Source organism: Camelus dromedarius, chromosome 14, assembly GCF_036321535.1.
Source record: "Camelus dromedarius isolate mCamDro1 chromosome 14, mCamDro1.pat, whole genome shotgun sequence".
Classification (NCBI taxonomy): Eukaryota; Metazoa; Chordata; class Mammalia; order Artiodactyla; family Camelidae; genus Camelus; species Camelus dromedarius.
This window is the reverse complement of record NC_087449.1, coordinates 22,850,858-22,875,777: the sequence shown is the minus strand read 5'-3', so window position 1 is coordinate 22,875,777 and position 24,920 is coordinate 22,850,858. Positions and strand designations below refer to the sequence as shown.

The following is a 24,920-nucleotide window of genomic DNA, read 5'->3' as shown; positions in this document are numbered from 1 at the left end:
TTTTCTGACTCTTGATGTTAATTTTTTAAGCATTCCATACAGGAAACCTAAATAACAGCAGGATTTTTTAGGGAGAAGACAGCAGGTATTTTTTTGTTATATATAAAATACTTGTAAGTTAGAAATCACATGTGGCTCCTGTCTCTTCAGTTTCCCCATTTATCAGTTTTCTAAATTACCTTTTCCACTCTCTTTCTCTCTACATTAGACTGCCCATCAGTGTTCACTGAGCACCTTCTAGATGCTATGCAAATATGAAAGAAGATCAGGACATGGGTCTCCGTGGCAGAGACCACTAGCTGGCTGTTCACCATCCATTTCTTCCTCTGAAACAGACTACCTTCATTGTTCGGTGAATCAGTGTACTCGGCTATAAAATATTTCCCAGACTTCACTGCAGATGTGGTGACCAATGAGACAGAAACAGAAATTATACGGTAAGGCTTCTGGAAAAGGTCTTTAAAATTTGATTGGGAGGCCTACCTTTTCCCTTCATCCTTTCCTCCATCTTGCCTGGAACACAAATATGATGGCTGGACTTCCAGAAGCCACCTGGTAAACACAGGATAAGGTTCACACTCTAGGGAATGGCAGAAGGAAGAGCCAAAGGAGGCCAGGGCCGTGATGCTGTCTTAGGGTCCACGTTACCCGTCCAGGCTGGCTTTCTCTGGACTCCTTTTACAGGAGAGAAAATGCAGCTTCTATCTTACTGAAGCCATCCTAACTCGGGATCTCTGCAACCAGCAGTTGAACGCAATTCTTAAATTATATAGTCCCTGATTTTAAGGGCCAATGAGGAGAGAAGCCTAGCACACATAAACACATCTAGCTGGGTGGTGTGTAGTTAAGAGAGCATGAGTGGAAAGAGAAAGAGCTTTATTTTTAAAGTATTTTTTAATAATTACTTTTAATTGCATTTTTTGGACCTTTTTTCTTTTTTTCACTGTATAGTCAGTTACAATGTGTCAATTTCTGGTGTATGCACAATGTTTCAGTTATACATATACATAAATATATTTGTTTTCATATTCTTTTGCATTATAGGTTACTACAAGACAGTGAATATAGTTCCCTGTGCTGTACAGAAGTAAGGACTAAGAGCTTTAGAATCAGTTACCCCTGCAGTTCTGTCTTCAGCTTAGAAATATAGGTGTGTGACTCTGGGCAAATTATTTAATCTTTCTAAACCTAAGGTTTCCTCTTTGGTAAAATGAGGATGACAGTAATTACCTTGTGCCATTGTAATGAGGAGATAATGGGACTGGCACTTAATAGGTGCTCAATCAATAAACTCACAGCAGGATGAAATTGATTTGGATTGACACTGCCGAGAAAGCGTTAGAGAGTAAGTTGGATTCTGTTGGCAGTGAAGGACTGAAACGTTCGGGAACATGTGGGTAAAGGAAAGGCATGGGGAAAAAGACATAGGCATTGGCTGAATATAACATTATTTGAAAGTTACAAGGAAAGCAATATTACTGGTATCGCTGAGTTGAGGAAAACAGAGCAGTATAGATAGGGTGATAACAGGGTGACACAGATGGGGTGGGATCAGGCTGAAAGCCAAAGAGAAGATAAGTGACTTACTTAATATGAAAGGGCACAGGAGAATCCGTAAGTTTAATATAAGAATGATCAGAGCAGACATAATAAAAGCTCATCACACTAAGGTTCAGTTATCCTGAGGGATTTTCCTTTAGAACAAGTGACAAGGAAATGAGTCTGTGTGCCAAATAGAAGGCAAGTATCTAACCCAAAAGAGTGGCCATTATTTTAATGGAAAGACTAACAGCAAACAGTAATCTAGTTGTTAGAAAGGCACTATGGAGCCACAGAAGCTTTCTTCCTGTGGTTTTGTACTTGGCAAAGGTGGTTTTCACTAGAAAAAATCAATCAAGCCAATCAAACAAAATATGTTTCTCTGTAAAAACCAGAAGACACCAGCAGACACTCACCCATTTCGATTCTAATGGTGTGTCTTTCTCTACCTCATTGAAAAGATTCACTCAGTAATGCCATTTGTTTCCAGCAAATACTTCAGAATTTTCTCAAGGTAAAAGTTAAGACATCTACTAACCAATCCCTCCACTCTTTGGTTTTCACAGAATCATCACATTTTACAATAAAGTTAAATTATTCTTATTTTTCCTATATGTTAGGATGGAAACTGCTAAACTAAACCAGACTTCTTGTAGGCCTGCACTTCCCAGAAAGAAGCCACTCACAAGTTCCAATCTGAAATTTTTCCCTTCCTTCTCATAACTTGAAATAGAATATGTAATAGGAACTATAAACAAATGGGTATAAAGCTCGGCTGAGTAATCCCATCTCTGAGATGTCATGGAAAAGGCACAAATTTGGAGTGAGGAGACCTGACCTTCAGTCCTGACATTGCAAGTAAGAAGATGGGAGATGTTGGGCAACTCAGATTTCCTGAACCTCAGTTGTATCTCTTGTAAAATAAGGATTATAAGCCCTTTCTATTTCAAGAAGTCCTTCTTTAAAAACAATATATATATATGTATGTATGTATACATATATATAATAAAATCAGACTCTCCATTGGTCAAAAAAAAATACACTTTAAAAAAACCAGACTCTCCACTAATCAAAAAAAAAAAAAAAAAAGAAGTCCTTCCTTGGGAGGATTGCATTAAAAAATATGTACAAGTGCTCTGTAAGGCTTAAAGAACTGTACAAGTGTGGTATTTTCAGTAGACACTCAGAGTGCCTCCCCACTATGTTCCATTCTTTGGGGAGTGTCCTCTTCACACCTTTCCAAAGGGTAGTCCCAAGCAGTCATAGCTGAAACAAGCATAATGATGATACTTCAAAAACAAGAGATACAGTTTAGAATGATGAAAAAGTTCCAGGGGTGGAGAGTGGTAATGGTTGTACAAGATGTGTATGTACTTAATGCCACTGAATTGAACTGTACAGTTAAAAATGGTTAAAATGGTAAATTTTGTGCTATGTCTATTTTTCCACAAAACAAAATGCTTTGTAAAACTAAGAGCTAACACGTACTGAGGACTCACGTGTCTTTCTTATAATCCTTGACACAGGTTATTTGACGTCATCCTCACAATAATGTCATGTAGTAGGTGCCAGTGTTATCCTCATCTTATAGATGAGGAAAGAGTGACACAAGAAAGCTAAGTAACTAACAAAGGTGACATGGCTAGTAAGTGGTAGCCATGAATCTGGACAGATTCCAGAGCCCTGGCCCTACTATCAATCCCCTCCCCCTCCACCAATCAGAGGAGAGCTCAAGTCACAAAGTCCAAGGAGCTTGGCTTTTCAGACTCTTGCTCAGGTATCTGGTATGAGAGATACTGAAATTCTGATCACATAGTGGTTGGCGCTGGACTCTTTTGATAAAAACAAGAGGTTCCTGGCTCCAAGGCAAGTCAAAGGCTCATGAGCGCCAGAGTTATAAGCAACAGGAAACCAGGAGCAGGCGAAGAAGGCAGTCTAAAGAAATCGAGACTAAGGAGGGGAGGGAAGATGGAGTGTGCTGGACTTCTTTCCAGCTCCTCTGTGTGTCTCGCACTTTGTATCTTTGTGATTGTCCTACATACTTACCAACAAACCTCTTTTGCCTAGGCTCTTCCGACAAGCTGTGTAATCTGCAACCTAATGAGCTCTAATTATTCTAATGAAGTATTTCAAGAGGGAAGAGAAGCTGTGTATGCAAAAATATCTAGAGCATTGCTTTTTATAATAATCAAACATCGGAAAGAACAGAACCACCCAATAACTAGGGAATAATAAACGATACTATGTACATTTAGTGGAATATTATGTAATCATGAAAATGCATAAACAGAAAAACTGTATGTAAGTGGAATAATTACGATAGGGAAAATACATCAAAAACTATAAGTGCAGGAAAGAGCATGTGTGTTGTTCTATATTGTTCAAAAATCACATTAAATTTTTGAGAAAAGCTTGAGGGCTCTTAAAATCCCCTTTCTTAAAACATTTGATAGAATTATCCAGTCTCAGAACTGGAAATTAATGTTAGCAGTCATTTAGCATAATTTCTTCAGATTCTGAACACCCTTAGCAATGAAGAGTTCTCTGCCTTCCAGCATAGTGGCTGCCCACCTCTGGGGACAGAAGTGCCAAAGTTTCTCCTCTGGCTGGCTTCTTACAAAGTTCTTCCTTATGTTACCTCTGCAGTTTCTTCCCCTTAGTTCAAGTTCCTCAAAGAGGGGCACACAAGAATCCACAGAAACAGGCTTGACGTACAGGCCCTGCTCATCTGGGAAAATGATTTCAATCATTGTCTTTAGCTCCAACTCCTATACTTGAAACATACATTATAATGAAAACAAATATATGTGTATATATGCATGACTGGGACATTATGCTCTACACCAGAAATCAACACGTTGTGACTGACTATACTTCATTAAAAAAGATAAACATACATTATAATAATCTAGCTCCTAATCTGTTTAACTGACCTAGGCATCAACCCTGCTAAGTCGCCTCAGCGAAGCCAGCGTGGCCCAATGGATGGGCTGCTGCGTGCAGCTGTGCCTCCAAGGAAAGACCGCCATGGGGGAAGGAAGGGTGGGCAGAAGCAGAGACAATACAAAATCAGTACCACGTTTTTAGAAAGTGGTGGGCTTGGGGGATGAGGGGGCAGAAATTCACATAATGTCCCAATAATTTCACAGCAGAGCTAGAAGAGAGCATTTACAGCTATCCCGGGACTCTCCGACAGAAAGCTCTTCCTGGACGCACAGACATTAGCAGTACCGACAGCTCTTAAGTGGCAGCTCTGGCTCGTTCGTGTGGTCACGAGGTCTTTTGCATGCGTGACAAAAACACAACAGAACGCCCGAGAGGCATCTGGACGGCACAGAGCAAGACAAAAGGCTGAACTCCCCTCTACAGAACTCCATTAAAAAATGAAGTGGGTCTATTACAAAGTCACAGTTTCCATTTTTCTGCTTTATTAAGTCAACCATGCTGGAGGGGGTCTAGCCAATGTCAGCCTCCAGGAATGAGTGCAAAGGGGCAGGGGGCATGAGACTCAGGGATGTCCCTTCAGGAGCAGATGGAAGGACTGGCTCGAGATCTTCCATTCATTTTGGACAAACACACACATGTCCAGATTCAGGCTGTGGTTACTAGATTGCTCACTACCAGTCTTGTTTTATATTGAAACAATGACCTCTTGAAACCACAGGCCCACAGATCTCCTCCCCAACCGTGAACTGTTCCCCAGCACGGCCAGGATGAGATTCTCCCAGCAACAGGATGTCAAACCCTTCCACAGCAAAATAATTCACTTGCCACCATTTTTATTTGCATTATCTTCCCAGATAAGATTAATTCCTTCTTTGAAGAGACAGACATCACTGTAGCCTGTCAGATTCCAGGGAGCTGTAAAACTGCGGACTGCTCCAAGCAGGCAAAGATACTAATCTGTTTGATCTTCTTCAAAGCTCTCTGAGTGGGTGCAATGGCCCCAGATTTTCCCAAGTACCAGAAAGTGTAGTTGTACTGCAGGGGATGCTCTCTGGTCCAGGGACAACAGCCTTCCTCTTGCTACCGCTCTGACTCTCGTCCCATTCAGATGTTTCCTTCTCACCATCTTTCTCTGCACTCTTTTCTTCATTCTGATCACGGTCCCCACTGGCATCATCTTTCAAGGCCCTGAACTTGTTCACCTTCTTGCTGCTGCCGTCAGCACTGCCTCACAGAGTGAGGCTATCACTTTTACACAATGACACGCAGGGACTTCATGGGGGTGCGAACTGTGCAGCAGGGCCCCATGCTCAGAAGGGCCCCACACTTGTTTAATGCTCTGTTGTTATCATCTTGAAATTCTTCATAATTGTTTTGAACAAGGGAACCCACTCTTTCATTTTCCATCAGATCCCACAAGTCACGTAACCTCAAGCAGCTTCATGTCAACCCTCCCCACTCACCTGGCCCTTCTTTTTAGAGGACCCGACTTGGGGTCTTTTCACCATCCTGGTTGCTCTCCTCTGACTTTCATTCCCCGAACTCACCACAGACTCCACCTATGACCTAGTCAGTGAGGAGTACAGGGGCACCTCAAACACTGTTGTTACAAACAAGATCGCGTGCGTATCTGTAGTAACAGAAAGTAATAACTGTGTACTATGTGGTGGGCATTATGTTAAGCACACTACATGTGTTCTTATGTAATCCTCACAACAGCCCTTCCATTTAGGAGACAGATTTATCCCCAGTTTGCAGATCAGAAAACGACGACTTGGAGAGGTTACATGACTTGCTGAGGCCACAGGCGGCAGAGAACTCAAAGCCAGGTCTTCGCACGCTGGTACGGTATGCTCTACTAAGGCTTCTCCCCAGTTACTAGAGGCACTCCGTCCCTGGGGGGCTAGAAGCAGCACATATTGGGCTATTGACCAATTCTGGTCATACTGTCAGTGAATCTTCATTGGAGGTGACTCTGCTGAGGTCTCGTGATGCTGACTGAGCTGTTCCCACGTGGCATCTCCTTTCCTGGGCTCACGCCCTCTGTTTGGTTCTTTCCACCAAGCTCAGCCTCATTCTTAGGTCCCTACTGCTGTCACAAAGTACCATAAATTTAGCGGGCTTAAAACGATTCAAATGTATTATCCGATAGCTCTGGAGGCCAGAAGTCTGAAATGGGCCTCACAGGGCTAAGAGGAAGGTGGCGGCAGAGATGTGTTTCTCCTGGAGGCTCCGCAGGAGACCCTGGCCATTGTTTTCCCGTTGTCTAGAGGCTGCCTGTGCTCCCTGGCTTGCGGCCATTTCACTCCCATCTCTGCTTCTGCCCTCACATCTCCGCTTCTGTCCTCACATCTCCTGCTGTGACTGCCCCTTCTGCCTCCCTCTTATAAGAAGCCTGTGATGACACTGACCGCCCGGCTCATCCACCATAATCTCCTGATGCTAAGGTCAGCAGATCAGTCACCTGAATCCCACCTGCAATTGTAAGTCTCCCTTGCCACATAACGTAACAGATTCAAGGGTTCTGGGAATTAAGGCAGGGACATCTTTGGGGGGTCTGTTATTCTGTCCACCAGTCTCCCAGCACACCACACACACAACCCTGTCCTCAGGGGACCTGGATTCCAGGGCCTTCCCCACCCTCTGGAGCCTGCTCAACCTCCTGTGGCTGCATTCTGGTTCTTCTGTGTTCAGCTCATAAACATTTACAGAGCACCTATCATATGCCAGGCACTTTGCTAGGGGCAGGGGAGACCCAGAGAAAAAGACATCATCCTTGCCCGGAAGGAGCTCACATTTTAGAGAAGCTGACAGAAAAATCATGAAGGACAAGAATATACGGCAATTGCTGGGATAAAAGGGAGCAGAGGGAGTTAGCGGAGGGGCACTTGGGACTTGGGGTTTGGGGCGGGGAGGGATACGCAAAGATTTTTCTTAGCCCTCCTATTCTTCTCAAGAACCACAAAATCAAAACTGTAGGATTCATCCTGAAAAATGAGGATCTGTGATCTGGTCTTGGGTGTCACTAAAGGGTCAAGGCCCAGTGATTCCGAGCAGGGCTGGGCTGCTCAGAGGCCGAGCAGCCCAGGAGAACACAGATCTCCCTCTGTGCTCCTGCAGGCCCTGCTCCTGCCTGGGGTCCGCGGCAGTCGGCAGGAATTACTCGTTACCAAGGTGAGGAGGACCCCCGCCAAGGGGAACAAGCTATTTACAGTGTTCAAGGGGGAGGGAGTGATCCTCTCATTTCCCCAGGCTCAGCCTGAAAGCTGAGAGGGGAACAAATTGTTGGACTAAATATACAGAGATGTGGTTTAGTTCCTCTAAGCATCTCAAACATGGAGTCTGAGGAAGGAGCTGGAACCTGTAAGCTTTCGATGATTTATGTTTGTTTCAGAAACTGCACCACAGCCGAGGATCCTGGATCTGTCTGATGACCAAGCTTTGTTCCTCCCTGATGGCCATTCTGTAACTATCATCACAAGAAACCCGGAAGCCGTCATCTGAGTTGGTGCCCTTCTGCCCACAGACATTTCACAGGAACCAGCTGGCCTTGTTTCCAGCTCTATACTGAACTCTACTGTCTCCTTTAAGAAACACAAGCAAATGCGTGTGTGTATTTGCATTTTCTGAAGTCTCTTATTTAAAACACACACACACACACACAGGGAAATTTCCTTTCTAGCGGCACATATCCAAAATGCTACTTAGATGAGACTGAATGCATGTTAAATCAGCTGACGTTGTGAAATCACTAGTGTTCGTACAGGGCTTTATAGCTGGCCAAAGGTGTTCTTGGCCATTGAATTTTGCTCCTTATAAACCTTGTGAAACACTGTCCTCAATGGGGGTCCGTTAAGCCTTAAGGATCTTTCAAATCCAGTTCCTCCTGAGCACGCTGACTGAGAGGGTACTTTTCATGTTTTACTCTGTTGAATAAAACACATTCTGCTCTTTATCTACAAAGGACTAAAGCAGGGATCAGCTGCAGTCTGCTTGGTCCCACACCTGAAATGTGACCATCAGCCTCAGCCTGAATACCACCAGTGACACAGGCATCACCTCCCAAGGCATCTTTGCTTGGTTCTGACAGATGGCCAGAGACGCTGATAGATTCCCCCAGCGTGTTCATAAGAGGGCTTCAAGAGAGGACACCTTCAAGGGGTTTGGTGTGGGCCCATTACAGTTTCTCTATACTGGAAACAGCCAACCAACCCAATCAGGTCTTTTCTCCTGGGTAATACGAAATGACAAGAGGAGGTCACAAAGAAAAGGTGGTCCTGCTCCTCTAAACAATACAAAAGGCCTGCTGTTTATCCAAATCCTTGAAGTGCTGGGACCAGGAGGCTCCTTGCGGCTAAAGAAGACACTGTCTCGCATCTTTATGGTAAGCCTCCGTTAATGAGGAGAATATGAATGCTTTTCCTCCTTGAAACTTTAAAAAGTCAGGGGGATGGGTAACAGCTCAGTGGTTGAGCACACATGCTTAGCATGCACAAGGTCCTGGGTTCAATCCCCACACCACCATTAAAATAAATAGAAAATTCTTTTTTAAAAAGTTAAACTAGTATTAAGTTCTAATTGTGATGCTTATTCTAAAAATGAGGACATGGAGTCTCAGAAAGATCTATCAGTCTACAAGGTCTCCTGGCTAGGAAGCAGCAGAGCGAGCTTCTGTAACTCTAGCTATAGACTTTAGTTAATTAAAAAAACAAACAAACCGCTCCCCCACCATCAAAAATCTAAGTGAAATTAAAAAAAAATTTAAACCTAAATTAAAAAAAATTAATGCATGGACATTAGATAATAAACAAAAATCGATATCATGACTTGGATGAATGTCCAGGAAACTCTGCTGAGATGAAAAAGCCAATTCCAAAAGGTATATACAGTTAAGATTCTACACATAGGACATACTTGCAATGACAACATTTTAGAAGGGAGGCTAGATTAGAGCTAGGACAGGGTGGGGTGGTGGCCAGCAGGCTTTGACTCTGAGCTGGGTGGCGTGAGGTCGCTGCTCCTGCCCACTGGCTGAGGTAAGAGGGAGCTTTAGGTCAAATGATCTCCACTGAGCCAATACACAGAAAGCCTTGGCTTCCTGAGACATTCCTCAGCTTACTGTCCACCCTAGAGAAATCAAGTGAGGTTGTTAAGTTTTTCAAATGGGTAGTGTGACATGAAGATTAATACACAGGTACCTGCCTGGGGAAAAAGAGCATTTACGGCAGCTTGGTGCTGCAGTCAACTGGACTTTCAAGTGACGGTGAAAATTGATGACAACCTGCAAACCATCGCAACTGTTTTATGGAAAGTCAGGGTGACTAGATGGCTCAGGAAGTGAAGCCTGAGAAAAGAGCAGGTCCAGCTTGGTCTAGCGTAGTTCCTTCTGAGCTGGTGACTGCTGGTAGTCAATGGGCCAATGGCAAGGGCAAAGGGGCACGAGAAGTTTCGCGGACAGTGCAAGAGAGAAGTGAAGGAAGAAGGGCCAACAGAGCGCAAGGCCAGGAGTCACAGCTTGAATGCAGTGTCTGGGCCCTGCCCTAGAGACCATGAGGCTCTCAGCCAGTCTCTGAGTCTGAGTTTCTGATTCCCCATTTGCAAAACAGGGTAAGGAACCCTTGTCCAGCCTACGTTACCAGGTTGGTGGGAGGAACAAATGGAATTATGTAAGTAACAAGTATTTTGTGAACACTTACATTCTAGGCAAATACAAAGATGAGTAATGTGATTTGACAAGATTCTTACTCGTGGTCCCTAAATTTCTGGACCTATGATTTGGCAAGTAAGCTAATTCAGTCTGAAGGCTTGTGGGTCCATGGCCCTCAACTGAACATTACTAAATGATCGGGTCCTGGCAGCAGCCGCTGCACTCACCGTGAATTTCTGTGGGGGCTCGTACAATGGGAGAAGGAAGCATCATGGGCCCAGCTGGCCTGAGCTCGAACAAGTCATCTGGCTCCTTACTCTGCTTCCACAGCTGATCCTTGGCCCAAAGCTATGCACACAGGAAGCCTTTAATAATGAGTAAATGCTCATCTAATTTGGTGAGTGCATCTTCCTCCATTTCCACTCATGTAATTTGGTAGGTCAGTAAGTCTGGAAATGCTGGACAGGAGAGGGGAAGACTGTCATGGTGTTTAAGTCTGGTCAGAGACCCTCTCGGAGGGAGGCACTTAGGGTTGAGTAGAAAACCTTCCCTAAGAAGAGAGAGACACAGTGTGGCAAAAAGCATGTCGGCTCCGGGCTCAGGTAGCTGAGTAAGTAACCGACTTCACCTTCCTTGAGTCATGATTTCCTCACCTGTCAAATGGTAATGACATCAGTGCTCTCCTCACAGAATGTCCTGAGGACTGAACGAGATACACAGATATGGAACAGCTGGTAAGAGCAAGAACACAGTCATGTGGATCCTTTCTTTCTTCAAAGGATAGGAAGAAAATATCGCAACTGTAAAGTACTGTCCTGCGCCTGTTTTTCTGAGAGAATGAAAACAGGAGCCTTGGATAGCTGAGCCTGTTCTCTTTGTGGCTCCTGGAAAGGCATCTTGTCAACCCTGGGATTTGGAGTCAGATAGATTCATATCTGTGCTCCACTAATTACAAGCTATGTGATCTTAAGCATGTTAGTTAATCTCTCCTAATCTCTGTTTCCTCCAGTGTAACACAGAGTTCCATAATACCTATGAATGTGTTTTTTTAGAAAGTTAAACAGGTAGTGTATGTAAAAGTGGCTAGGACAGCGTCCTACACACAGTCCAGATGCAATAAAAAGTTGTTCTTATCCTAACTATCTTGGGTGTGGCAGGAGTGCCTGGAGAAATGGAGGACAGAGTGTCCACGGGCACCACTGTTACTTTTCATAGCCCTCAGTCATCCTTGCTTCCATCTGTGCAGTACTTTCTTCCCACTGGAGTTCGACAATAGTTCACACACAAGGGCTTCAGGGGTGTGGATGAGTCAACCGGGTGGTGTGGCTGCCAGAAACAATGGATGTCATCCCAATACCCCACCTGGAGTCCGGGAGGACCCAGCAAATTGGATGTGAACAAGCTGCAGAGCGTGCCAGAGAGCGCAAGCAGGATGGGGAAACGGCTGGAAAGATGCTGTGAGGAATGTCTGAGGCACTGGGACGAGACAGCCAAAAGGAGTACAAAATAAACCAGTATCTTTAGGGCTAATATGTGAAAGGAAGATTTCATTTATTCTGTAATTCCCTGGAGAGCAGAATGCAGACCAGCTTCTACAAGTTACCTGGAGATACCTTTCAGCTCAGTGGAGAGAATTTCCTGACAGCGCAGCCATCCGACGACAGTGCATCTGTCCATCAGTGGACCAGGCTGTCCCATGAAGGACCACCTGAGCCCACGGTCTGGCCCTTGTGGGGAGAGGTAGCGAGGCTGGCCTGGACATCTCCCAGGCCCTTCACAACTTTGAAATTCTATCTCATGAGAGGCCCACTGGTGCTTCAACAGAAGCCGTCTTGTGTTAGCAAGTCATTTATGTAAAGCTTGCCCTTTATTGTGTGTTATCAAATTTGGGGGCACCACAACTAGATAGAAGAAACAGGTACCTTAATTACCTTTTACTGGCTACAGTTACTACTGTAGATGAAACGCCCAATGTATTTAACAATTCCATACCGCTTATCTACGCTAAGGAGGCTACTCAAACTGCCAAACCAACCTTTTTTCTGACTGTGGCAAAATTTTTATTCCAACAACGTAGCAGAGAAAGGAAGTTCTTACCACCAACATCTACAAACTGATTTTGAAGGAGAGAGGATAGCTCAGTGGTTGAGTGTGTGCTTAGCACACATGAGGTCCTGGGTTCATTCCCCAGTACCTCCATTTAAAAAATAAGTAAACTTAATTACCTCCCCCCTCAAAAACAAAAAAGAGAAAAAGTTAAAAAAGAAAAAAGCTGATTTTGAAATAAAAGAGTAACTGCTTCTAATGTGAGCACATTATTTTATACCGCAAACTTCAGGGTCCTTATATGTAAAAAGGGGATGATAGTGATATTTACCTATAAGAACTGTTCATTCATTCATTCAACAAATAAGTGAGCAACCAATTATGTGCCAGGCCTGGTTCTACCTGCTGGGGACTGATACTATTGAGCTAAAAAGACATCCAGCCTCATGGAGCTTACATCCTAGTGGGGAGAGGTAGCAATAAATACAGTTAAGTAAACTGAAGCAGGCCAGTGTGAACACACCATGTAAAAGTGCTATGAGAAAACAAAGCGGGGACAGGGACAGGGACAGGGAGGAGGAGGCGGTTTCCATGGAAGGACTAAGTAAGATAATGCAGGTAGAAATGACTCCATGGACAGGTTATGGAGAAAGTCTTCAATCAACGTTAGCTATTATTATCCTGGGGACTTCTGTGTCTGCGGGACCTAGAGTTAAATGCATCATTCCACTCCTGAATTACTGCATAGGTGGTATGTATTCAAAATCAAACCCAAAAGGAAGCGGGTCCCGATGATACTGTTTTCAGGTAGAAGAAAAGAATCAATGAAAACGTCGTGCCTTTGGGGTTCTGGCAATGTCTCACGCAAGGACGCAGGTAAGAACCTATAGGAAACATGGGAATGTAGCAGCTGAGGCTTGAACTGAGCTACATCAGGTAAGTGACATCATTTTTCTAAGCCTTAGTTTTTTCCGCCTATTTGACCAGGACCATTGCGACACTTAGTATGTAAATGCTAAATAAATACATATCTAAGGTGTAATACGCATGGGCAGACAGCAGGTACAGTTAGCTCACATTATCATCACTGTCCAAACAAACTCATCTGAATTTTCAGAGGTTTCAGTGTGTTCAGAATGAAAAAACAAGGCAGAATTCCTCAGAAGGGAACATTCCACAATCATGTGTTGCCAGGAGTTGGACTAAGGTCACTTGTTATGAGAACAAACCAGGAAAACATAAGGAAGCGTTCAACTGATTAAATGTTCAGTCCAGAGCTCAACCTTGCTAACTCCTTGGCTGCAGTCTGCAGAATTCCAGAAGATGCTAACAAAGACACACTGATTCACTAAAAACAATTCTTCGTACAAATACGAGGATTTAGCCAGAAAGCAGTCCAGCAGGATTTATGAAGTGTGCTTCCCTCCACAGAGCCTGCAAGTCGAGGAGACCCACAGGCTCCCTTTAATCAGCCCTGTTCTCCCGGAGAACTCTGCAGCATCGTCCCTCTGCTCTTGCCACTCTGACTGAAGAGCCTGGGATTTGAGAATTTAATTTGTTCTGTGTTGGACTTCGTCTCCTGGGGACAGCTTTAGGAGGAAGGAGCTCTTTCTGCTTTCCCAGAGGAGACAGCAGAAATTACATCCCCATCAGATCCACTTCCACAAGTTCTGAAGGAAATGAAAGCTTTGGGGTATTTATTGGCATTGGTGCCTCTTCCACTCAAATCCCCAAGGGGAGCTATTTCTAGAACTGGGAGTCCCCTACTCGCTCCTGCTCTGACGTTAGAGGGCTTGCATCTAGCAGTCTGCCCCTTCCAAGGGTAGCTGTGACCACCTGGCACTTCAAAAGGACCACAGAGGCCCCAAGGGACAAAGGTGTTGGCCTTGCCGGGTCTAAGTCAGTGCTTCTCAAGTTGCCTGTGGTGAAGAACCAGTTTGTTCTTATTTCCAATCCATCATGGACTGATACTTTAGTCAAACACAATGAAAATCAATTGCTAGAAAAATTTTTATTAAAGACATAAAATGCAAGCCAATGTTTCTATTACTGGATTCAACAGACATGAAATTACTATCAAATTGCTATAAAACTTTTAAATGTTTACTCACAACTTCTGTATCTAATCCAGCCACGGGCAACAGCCCTAAGCCACTATTTAGCCATGAACATTTACTTGAAACAAAACACAAAGCCAAATGACCCCTTTCCTCACGAAATAAGATGATATATTTAACGCAGAGGTTGGCACACAGTAGTCACTCACTAAATGTTAGCTGTCACTATTGCTACTCTCTGCAGGCTGGTGAGAAGGAGAAACACTAACCTTGAGACTGAGATGCAAGTCTGAGTTCCTACTCCCTTCCTGCTGCCATTGGACAAGTGTCTTCACCGTTCTGGGCTTTAGTTCCCCAAATTTGCAATACATAGTGAGATGACTGAGAATCTAACATCTAGATCAATAATTTATGGGCTTAACTGAAAGCCAGAGTGAAAAAAGAAAAAAATTTGTGTCCCAGTACACAAACTCCTACACACACACTCAAGCAAGCAACTGCAAAGTTTCATGAAGTAATATGACCTCACCACGGGCTATATACTCTCATATTTTCTATCTTGTTTTATTTATTTTTTTAATGCTGGTCAAGGCACATATAATTGATTTCAAACCCACCGTGTGAAAACTGCTGGAGCAAATGAGCTCTTGGGTTCCCATCCTCCACAGCTCACTGATCCGGCGAACGACCAGGAAGTCGTTACACACCAGTCGTCTACAAAGCTCACTTCTAAGACAGGCCTGACATTTTTAAAGGCAGGTCCAGCTACAAGTTTTCATTTTTGCTTTTTTAAGCCACCTGGTTCTAAACTGGGATATTCTTAGTGAATCTTTTGGTACAAAGAAGGACGGTCAAAGATGTGGGACACACCACTGGGTGGTGACCCGCAGGTAACACTGGGTAACTCCCATCCATCCTCATGCACGGTGCCCGCAGGCAAATGTGCCAGGGGTCCGGACAGGGGAAATGCCCTTCCTGGATTCTGCTTTCTCACTGAGTTGCCTTCTGCTTTCTGGAGAAGGGAGAGAGGACAGCAGTGGGAGTGAACAGGCTGCTGGAAATATTAGGACTGAACTGGCATTTCCACACCTTCACGTGTAAGAAACTGCAGGTGAGGGGACTCTCTAGGGCAGAGAACACTGACAAGCCACCTTTGACCTGAGGGATATTTTACAGCCCTTCCATCCTTTAAATGAGTAACTTGAACTTCTGATTTTCAACTCAGCGAAGAATAAAACATGAAACTATCTTATGTCCAGTAACTTCTACCCTTCTCTCTTGAGTAATAAGGGCTTCAACCTGACCTCTTGCCAAGTTGAGTTGCTAAGCCTTTAATTTTGATGAGAATTTTTAATCCCATGTTCAAAACAAAGTCTCAGCTGAGACAAGGCTGGAGGCTCCAAGGGCCGGGGTGGAGGAGTCGAGTGGTCTCTCTCTCAGCCCCCTCCCTCCCCTTCTCCCTGAGCTTACTCTCTTGGTTGGTTCCTTTCATGACCATCCACAGTAAATCTGAGAGTTGGTTCTGCTGAAATGACATCTTTCAAAAAAAGCTCTGCATGAAATGGGGCTCACCTCTCCAGAAGCTGGAAAGAGGGCTCCCACATCAACCACCCCACCTTGGTGGGGTGAGTTTTCTGACTGGCCAGAGGCTCATCCTTTGGGATACTCCCCATATCCTGGCTCATTCCTGGGGTCCACTCTTGGGTTGTGGGGGCTGCTCTCCAGTGGGGCACTAGGCAGAAGGCTTTAGTCCCAAGCCACCTTCTACGGATTCACTTCCACTGACCACGGAGTCCAAGAAACCACATCCTTGTCCCACCAAATTTGGCATCTCTCCTTTCCTCCGTCCCACTCCTTCTCTTAGCTCAGCAGAAACTGGGTGTGGGGAGCTCTTTCTGGGACAGCTAACAGCTCACCGATTTCCCAACAAAAGATATCTCCAAGCGGAGGTTCTCTCCTTGTCCTGGCTGTCTTTCCTATGGAAGGCCGTAAGGGATAAGGGCAACCTGGGAGCTGATTCTGCTGAAAAGGCACCTCTTGAAAAAGCTTTGCAGGAAGATGCTGGCCACGGAGCTGCAGCTCTCTGATCAGAGAAAAGTGGGGATTTTAAACACCTTTTTAGCTGTGGACTCTTCTCGTCCATTTTTAGAAAACAGGAAAGACTCCAGCCAGCATCTCACACATTAGATTTCCACTGTTAGCCACATACCAGGCTCCATGCCAGGCACCATGAACACAGCAATGGATAGGGCCACGGTCCCTGCCCTCAGAGAACTCAACAACCTAACAAGACATTACACACACACCATACCCCCCAAAGACATACATCTACGTAGTTCAACTGTGATGAGTACCTTGACAGAAAAGCACAGTGTCACGGGGCTGGACACAGCTGGGAGTGTCAGGAAAGGGGTCTCTGAGGAATTAATATTTAACCAGAGACTGAAGGATAAGGGATAGCCTGATGAAGTGAGTGGTACAGGTGTCCCAGGCAGGTGGAAATGCACCTGAGGTGGAAAGAAGCTTGATTCCCTGGACAAAGGAGGGCGAGTCAACGGGGCACAAGCCATGGGACCAGAGAGGGAGGGGGAACCAGACTGCCCAGGATCTCAAGGGGCAAGTTAAAGACAGTAATCTTGATCCCAAGAGTAAAGGAAGCCCTCAGAGGGTTTTAAAACAAAATCATGCCATGACCAAATTTTCATTTTATGAAGGTAATTACAGGTGTACAGCCAAGAAGGCAACAGAAGGTGGGCAGAGTGGATGGGGGAGGGTGGTATGACAGTTCCAAAACACTCCAACATATGCTCGGTCTAACTCCTTTGCAAGGCCTCATCTCCTAATCTACGTTCAAGAGCAAAGCGAGATTAGTTTATATTTACCTAATCTCTCATACTTTTTCCGTTCTGGATTCATAGCCTTGCTCTACCACTTACTAGCAGTGTGTCTTTAAAACCCTCTGTGAGCTTCCTCAGATTTTTAAACTATGAAACGTGGAGAACTCTTTCATTCTGAAGATTTGAATTAGGATCAAACAAGGGCACTCAACACTGACTCATCACAAGGAAATAATCCTATAAGAAAGGAAGGGAGGAAGGAAGGAAGGAAGGGAGGGAGAGAGGGAGGGAGGGAGGAAGGAAGATCTCTTCCAGTTATTAGACCCAATTACTTACACAAAATTCTACATATATAAATTGCACTAGACTGCCTAAATTGCATTTACTAAAAAGTGGCAAATTTTATGGTATTAGAATAGTGGTATTAGCAATAATTTTGTAGAAATCAATGAGTGATAACAAAATGGGGAAAATACATATCTAGACATAATTCTATACATTATACCGGTAGATATTTTAATTAGAAGTCCAAGATACCCTCCCCATAAGAAAGGGTGTCTGTGTTACCAATGACATGGTTCCCAGAAATCTAGTCTATCACTGTAACTTTGAGAATTTCTGCCTTCCCAAAAGATCTAAACCTCTGAAAATACTTTAGCACCTGGAAAGGGGTCAGCAGTGTATCTGCATCTCAATCTGATGCAGATGACAGACACTGAGAGCTGATCACAGGTAGACCTGGATGGGTGGTTACAACATTCTCTTCTGTGGAACCCAGAGGTAGCCTGAAAAGTCTTTAAGAGCAAAGTACTCTAGGTAGCTACCTCTATGGACCCTAAGATATTCCTGGTCCAAAGATACTCATTTCCCACAAAAAAAAACAAACAAACAAGGAATGGGAGTCTAGGTAATATGTCTAGAATTTCATTTACAAAGATAGTGGCAGAAAATGAAAATGAATTTCCCACTAAATTGGAACTGTTCTCTGTCTTAACACTCTTTAACATCACTATCCATCTCATAATCTCATGAAAAATAAAAGTACAGTAACAGTGCAAATGCATAAAGCAAGATACAATCAGCTTATTTTACTCCATTTCAATTGGGTGAATTGTTTTAACATACATTACCTTAGGAGCATGCATTACAACACAAAACCCTCTCAAACTCTTTAAATATAAAGAACTCCAGCTGAGAATGTCCCAGATACACTCGAGTACTTGGCATCTCTTCCAATGGGAATCTGCACAATCATATTTTGGATATGAAGGGAAAAAAGTGGTTTTTTGGTGCCTCCCTTACTCTTACTCCTGCTTAATGAAGAATTTGTGTGGTAAAAGATTAATCTAACAGGTAATGAGGAGAACGAACTACATGGTGAGGATAAACTGTAATTGTGAGTGTAGAGTTTAAAGGAAGCAATTTTTAGGGGAAAAAATCCTCTACGAAGCATATAAAACACAAAAATCTTACTGTCTCCACCTCACACCAGTCAGAATGGCCATCATTAAAAAGTCCACAAATGATAAATGCTGGAGAGGGTGTGGAGAAAAGGGAACCCTTCTACAGTGTTGGTAGGAATATAGTTTGGCGCAGGCATTATGGAAAACAGTATAGAGATTCCTCAGAAGACTAAAAACAGGTATATTTATACAATGGAATGCTATTAAGCCACAAAACCCAACAATGCCATTTGCAGCAACATGGATGTCTCTGGAGAATGTGATTCTAAGTGAAGTAAGCCAGAAAGAGGAAGAAGAATACCTTGAGATCGCTCATATGTGGAAATCTAAAAATAAATAAATACAAAACAGAAACAGACTCATAGACATAGAATATAAACTTGTGGTTGCCAAGGGGGTGGGGGGTGGGAAGGGATAGACTGGGAGTTCAAAATCTGTAGATACTGACAGGCGTATGTAGAACAGATAAACAAGATTATACTGTATAGCACAGGGAAATATATACAAGATCTTGTGGTAGCTCACAGTAAAAAAAAATGTGACAATGAATATATGTATGTTCATGTATAAGTGAAAAATTGTGCTCTACACTGGAAATTGACACAACATTGTAAAATGACTATAACTCAATAAAAAAATTAAAAAAAAAAAAGACTAAAAACAGACTCACCCTATGATCCAGCAATCCCACTCTGGGGCATATATCTGGAGGGAACTCTAATTCGAAAAGATACATGCACCCCAATGTTCACAGCAGCACTATTTACAACAGCCAAGACATGGAAGCAACCTAAATAACCATCAATAGATGACTGGATAAGGAAGCTGTCGTATATTTATACAATGGAATACTACTCAGCCATAAAAAAGAATAAAATAATGTCATTTGCAGCAACATGGATGGGCCTGAAGACTGTCATTCTAAGTGAAGTAAGCCAGAAAGAGGGAAAAAAAATACATTATGATATCACTCACATGTGGAATCTAAAAAAAAAGAATAAAAGGGAAGACACTAATGAACTCATCTATAAAACAGAAACAGACTCAGACATAGTAAACAATCTTATGGTTACTGGGGAAAAGGGGGTGGGAAGGAATAAATTTGGGAGTTTGAGATTTGCAAATATTAACTAATATAAATAAAAATAGATAAAAAACAAACTTCTGTATAGCACAGGGAATTACATTCTATATATTGTAATAACCTTTAATGAAAGTAAATATAAAAACATATACATAAAACTGGGACATTGTGCTGTACACCAGAAATTGACACACTGTAATTATTACACTTCAGTAAAATTTTTTTAAAAAGAATCTTGTTCTCTCAAAAAGCAACTGATTTGGAAGAAACAAATCAGCTTAATAATGGTACAGACAAATTTATGGCACATGTATAGTTGGCTGGTTATTCAGGGAAGCTCAAAATGTATGAGACACAGCAAAATATTTGAAATTGGCATGGCAGGGATGATAGCTTACTTTTTGATCAAGGCAGACTACTGCACGGGATGGGGGCGGCAGTTCCTACAAGAAATCTGATTTCCAGAGCACAACGCCAAGTGAGAGCTTTGTGATCAAGTAGCCAGGGTCCACAAATGAATGCTTTTTACTCATGGCTAGTGAAACATGCAGTCCTTTAGAGAAGGTTTATTGCTATCTTTTCCTAATCTCTATGCTTCTACTTTCCTCATTTTCAAACTTCAGCATGTAATAACACAGAAAGAAACCTTTCGTGATTGAGAGCAAGCTAGGGAATGCTCTTTATAATAAGGCTCATAATACTTTGAGTTACAAGTCTAATTAGGATGCTTTTTAAAACTTTGTTTTAAAATACTAATGCTATTCTTTTCAGACATTGTATTTCTACATTTTTGAGGATAAGAAATAATACGCCACACTTGAATGCTGCTTTAGACATCAAAATAGTCATGTATATGTATGTGTGTGTGTGTGTGTGTGTGTACACATATATATAATTCATATGATACAAACTATATATATGTAAAAGTAAAATTCCATCTTTACCACGATTCCAGAGAGTAGGCAACTGAGGCATCTGGAGCATGGGAAGGTTCCGTAAGTCACTCAGCTTCACCAGAAAAGGCACAAAGCCAGAAAGAGATGCTCCATCACCTGCCTTCTTGTTGAGTTAGTACTGTTAATATACTTCTCATAGTTCACAAAACTTTAAAGCTATGCTATGTCAGAAACCCTGGAAAAATGTTTAACAGTCTACATATTACAGAACTTTAAACACATAAAGATATGGGAATTACGTTTTAATTACTTATTTGAAACAGTGATTATCTTCACACTGAACACCGTCTGAAGAAGAGAGCAATAAACTCAATTCTGTTGCTGGCTACAACAATGCTATTACTCTGAAATGCTTTCTTTTGGGGGGGTGGTAAAATGACATAAAATTTATCACTATAGCCATTTTTAAGTGTACAGTTCTGTGGCAGCAAGTACATTCACATTGTATAACCATCACCATCCAACTCCAGAATTTTTTCATCTTCCCCAATAACTCTGTACCCATTAAACACAAACTTCCCATTTCCCTTTCCTCCAGCCCCGGGCAACCACCCTTCCTCTTTCTGACTCTATGAATTTGACTACTCTAGGAATCTTCTATGACTCATACACTATTTGTCCTTTAAAGTCTGGCTCATTTCACTTAGCTATCGTCCAAGTCCATCCATGTTGTAGCAGGTGTCAGAATTTTCTTCCTGAATAATGCTGAATAATATTCCGTTGTAGGCATACACACTTCATCTATCCATACAACCATCGATGGGCATTTGGGCTGCTTTTACCTTCTGGCTCTTTTGAATGATGCTGCTGTGAACACTGGTGCACAAGTATCTGAGACCATTCACCTGGGTATGTGACTGAAAGTGGAGACGCTGGATCATAGGGTATTTCTGTGTTTAATTCATCTTCCCATTCTTACATCTCTAAACCGAAGAATACAGTGAATACACCAACCAAAAGCATACTGTGTGTATGTATGTTTTAAACAAAGCTGGAAAAACCCCATCAGATTTCTCTTGGATCACCTCTCACTTAACCTGTTGGAGCACCTTAACTCTATGAACTGTCCCAAAGTGCCAGGGATCTCCAGGCCCAGGCAAGCCTTCCAGTGCTCCTGCCACAGACTGAGCCCCAGGCTTTCCTGTTGATAGGAAATGGGACCCAGTATGGCTCTTTCTGCAGAAATGCAGGAGTGACTCCAAACTACACCTAACACTCCGCTCTGCAGCAGCCCACAGGCTCGGGTGTGGAACTGGGGGGTCAAGGTCCGGTAAGTATAAAACCTGATAAAATAAAACTAGTAACGAGAAAACAGGAAGACCAGGGAAGGTGGAGAAATACTCACCAAGGCCAACGATTGCACAACACATCACTCCCTGAAGCAGTTTTTTCCACCTGCTATAACACTAAAAATTAGGAGTGTTTCAAGTTACTTGAGAACTCACCAATCCCCAAACTTTCCTTTCTTAGAAGTTCTTCCAGGGTTTCTGTCAGAAATTCCTTTTCTGTTTATGGGAGCAGGAAACTCCAAGGACTTTCAGGACTGGGAGTAAAATCCACAACTGGGCAGAGCCAGCCCTCCCAATAACTAATCAAAACCACAGTCGAGCCTGCAGTTCAGAGAAGCCCTGAGTGGATGAGGACACGTGAAGGCCCTGGGCTGTAATGGGATCAATGCTACAACGAAAGCAACTCAGGGCCAAGCAGGTGTGGCTCAAGGGGTTCCTCCAGGAAAGGGCCCCCTCCGGGTGGAGAAGGGGGCAGAGAGGTCAGAGAACTGTGCAAACCAGCGGAGGAGCACGATGACCTGCAACGTCTGATGATGGCAAAGAGAGGGGCAGACCGAACCTCTCTGGACGGGAGGTAACGCTTCGCTTCCCTCTTGGCTCCCAGTTCCCTTTCTTCTTCTGTATTCTGTCCCCGTGACAAACCTGACAATAAAACTGGCTGAAGACATTAACTGGGCTGCGCTGATTAGTGGGTAATGTCTCTGTACATTAAAGGGTCACACACATTGTTCTCCTTCCCAGGCTCTCCCTGCCCTGTGTAGGCAGGTCCCGACCTCAACAGGCCCTGTTCTCTCCTTGCCCACTGCTTTGGGTTCCTACACTAGTCGGCTACCCACAGGGTGGGAAGGTTCCCAGGTACACGTGAGCCTGGGGAGAAGTCAAGAGGTCTCTGTTTAAGGCACAGAGCCTAAACTACATGAAATGATCCAAGCCTTGCAACGGACTATGATCTAACACATAATAAGGTCGTGTACCCTGCGTCTTGTCTGCTGCTGGTCCACGTGTACAGCTTCCTTGGGAGTCTTCAGGGAGGAAGGCTGTGGGAAACCCTGGGTACTCTAATAATCCCACCTCTAAGCCCAAACGCACCCTGCACAGTACAGGCTGCAGACGCTCACTCTGCTAATTTTCCTAGTCTTTTACGCACACCTGATGGTGGGTTGGTATTTATAGCTTCATATCCCTGAAATTGATTTGTTCTAGATGTCATCACAAAATAGTCCTAAATTTTTTTTTTAAATGGAGGTACTGGGAACTGAACCCAGGATCTCATACATGCTAAGCAGGCACTCTACCAGAGCTATACCCACCCCCTTAATTATTTGACAACAGGAAAATTATTTACACACATTTTACTTTCATGTAAAGGTGACAGCAGCAATAACATGGGCATTCATCAAATATTTTTTGAGTTAGACTAGTTTCTAAATATTTTTTGTTACTGAAAGAAACATGCCATGTCCCCATCCATTCCTTAAACACAAAGATGTAATTCTGTTCGTGCAATTACATGAATACTGTTCAACACGTAGGGCTTTTTTCTCCCTGCTTAAGCTGAATTTCATTTTGAACATCTAAATTCACAAGCATCAAGCTATTTTAATCGGGTTGCTTTTTACATTTCTAAGTGGCCCAACTTTCTCGGAATACCACTCCAGAAATACTAATCCACACTTAGCACTTATCTAGCATCAGTCACCTGAAAATTCCGAAGATCTTAATGATACGTCCGCTCAGCCCAACAGGGCCAACATCTACCCAACTCCTCTTCACCCTCCTATCACAGAACAAGGCAAAGACAGGTGGAACAACGTCCCCTGCGCTCGGGGAGAGGCAGAACACAGACACAGGGCAAGAGGGCTCCTGGGTCCCCGCCACCGCTTCTCCCGCCTGGGCCTCGCGTCCTCCTTCCCGGCACGGCGGGGCTCCTCCGTGGAAGGCAAGATGGCTGCCATCCTTCAGTTATCACAGTACTGTACCTTTAGAATGGACAGCATCAGCACTGTGATAACTGAGCCAGGGCAGCCTGTCAGTCACCGTGTCGGCCGGCAGCATCCTTCCCGGGCGGCTGCGTGACTCCCTCTGAAGGCGCCCCACGAGGTGAAGGACTAAAAGGTCCCCTTCTGGTTCGGGATGTGGGGAAGCAGAAGTAAAAGTAGGGTCACAGCCCAGCAAGTGGTGAGGCTGAAACAGTAAAAGACCCAGTTGAATTATATTAAGATGCAAGGTGAACACACGATGTATACATGTTAATGATAAGCAACCAATATATCAACTACGCCTCCCAGCTCTATTTCACAGTGTCATCTCTCCCCTGCGCGGATTCGCTGATTCCCTCTCCCAGACCTCAGCCATTCATGCAACAAGTATTTATCAATGTTCCAAGACCTCTTCTGGATGTTCAGGAAATGAAGATAAGACATGGTCCCTGCTCTCAAAGTGCTCATAATAAAACAGGGCAGTAATACTTCATGTCTACTTAACATTCAGTAATCTTCTATGTGCTTTCTCCTTTGGTTTTCACAAGAACCCTAGGGGGTTGTCAATAAATTACTCATTAATTCATCACAAAAGGATTCCAGAATTAGGCATGAGCCCATTTTACAGAAAGAAAATAAAAACCTAAGAGAGGATAGGTGATTTACCTGGTCATACCACTAAGTTACACTGAACCTGGGTTCAAATCCATGTCTAACAATTGAGCCTAGGGCTTTTTTCTCTCCCCTGACCTAGCCATTCAACCCCATCAACTGGATATTCAGTTTATACAATTTATGCAAACAAAAAGATTCCTGAAAACATCTACTTTTTGCTTAAAATTTTTAGTTTTCTCAGTATCTCAGATCATGAAGCAAAAATGTGTGGGGGTTTTACAATTTAAGAATACACCTGAGCAAAAAAAATGACTTACTGTTCTTGCTCTGAGTGCCAAGAATGTACTCAAATTGATGACACTGATGATTATGTATTTATAGCACACCTGTGGGGTGTTTTTCATTATAGTTGATGTCAGTCCTACAGTTACGGTCAAGGATGGTTAACAACCTTTGGAATGC

The 24,920-nt window shown here is 43.4% G+C and overlaps 1 protein-coding gene and 1 pseudogene across 2 annotated transcripts in view; both read right to left on the bottom strand.

Moving 5' to 3' along the window:
* LOC116156904 (cytochrome b-c1 complex subunit Rieske, mitochondrial-like) overlaps positions 1-24,920 on the bottom strand; it is a 49,538-nt pseudogene that overhangs the window by 13,488 nt on the left and 11,130 nt on the right. Inside the window, exon 5 of the transcript XR_004140835.2 lies at positions 1-24,920. This exon is cut by the window's left edge and continues 4,641 nt beyond it. The product of XR_004140835.2 is annotated as a cytochrome b-c1 complex subunit Rieske, mitochondrial-like (transcript).
* Positions 1-24,920, bottom strand: part of JAK1 (Janus kinase 1) — a 210,376-nt gene that overhangs the window by 178,830 nt on the left and 6,626 nt on the right. The gene's annotated exons all lie outside the window — the stretch shown is intronic.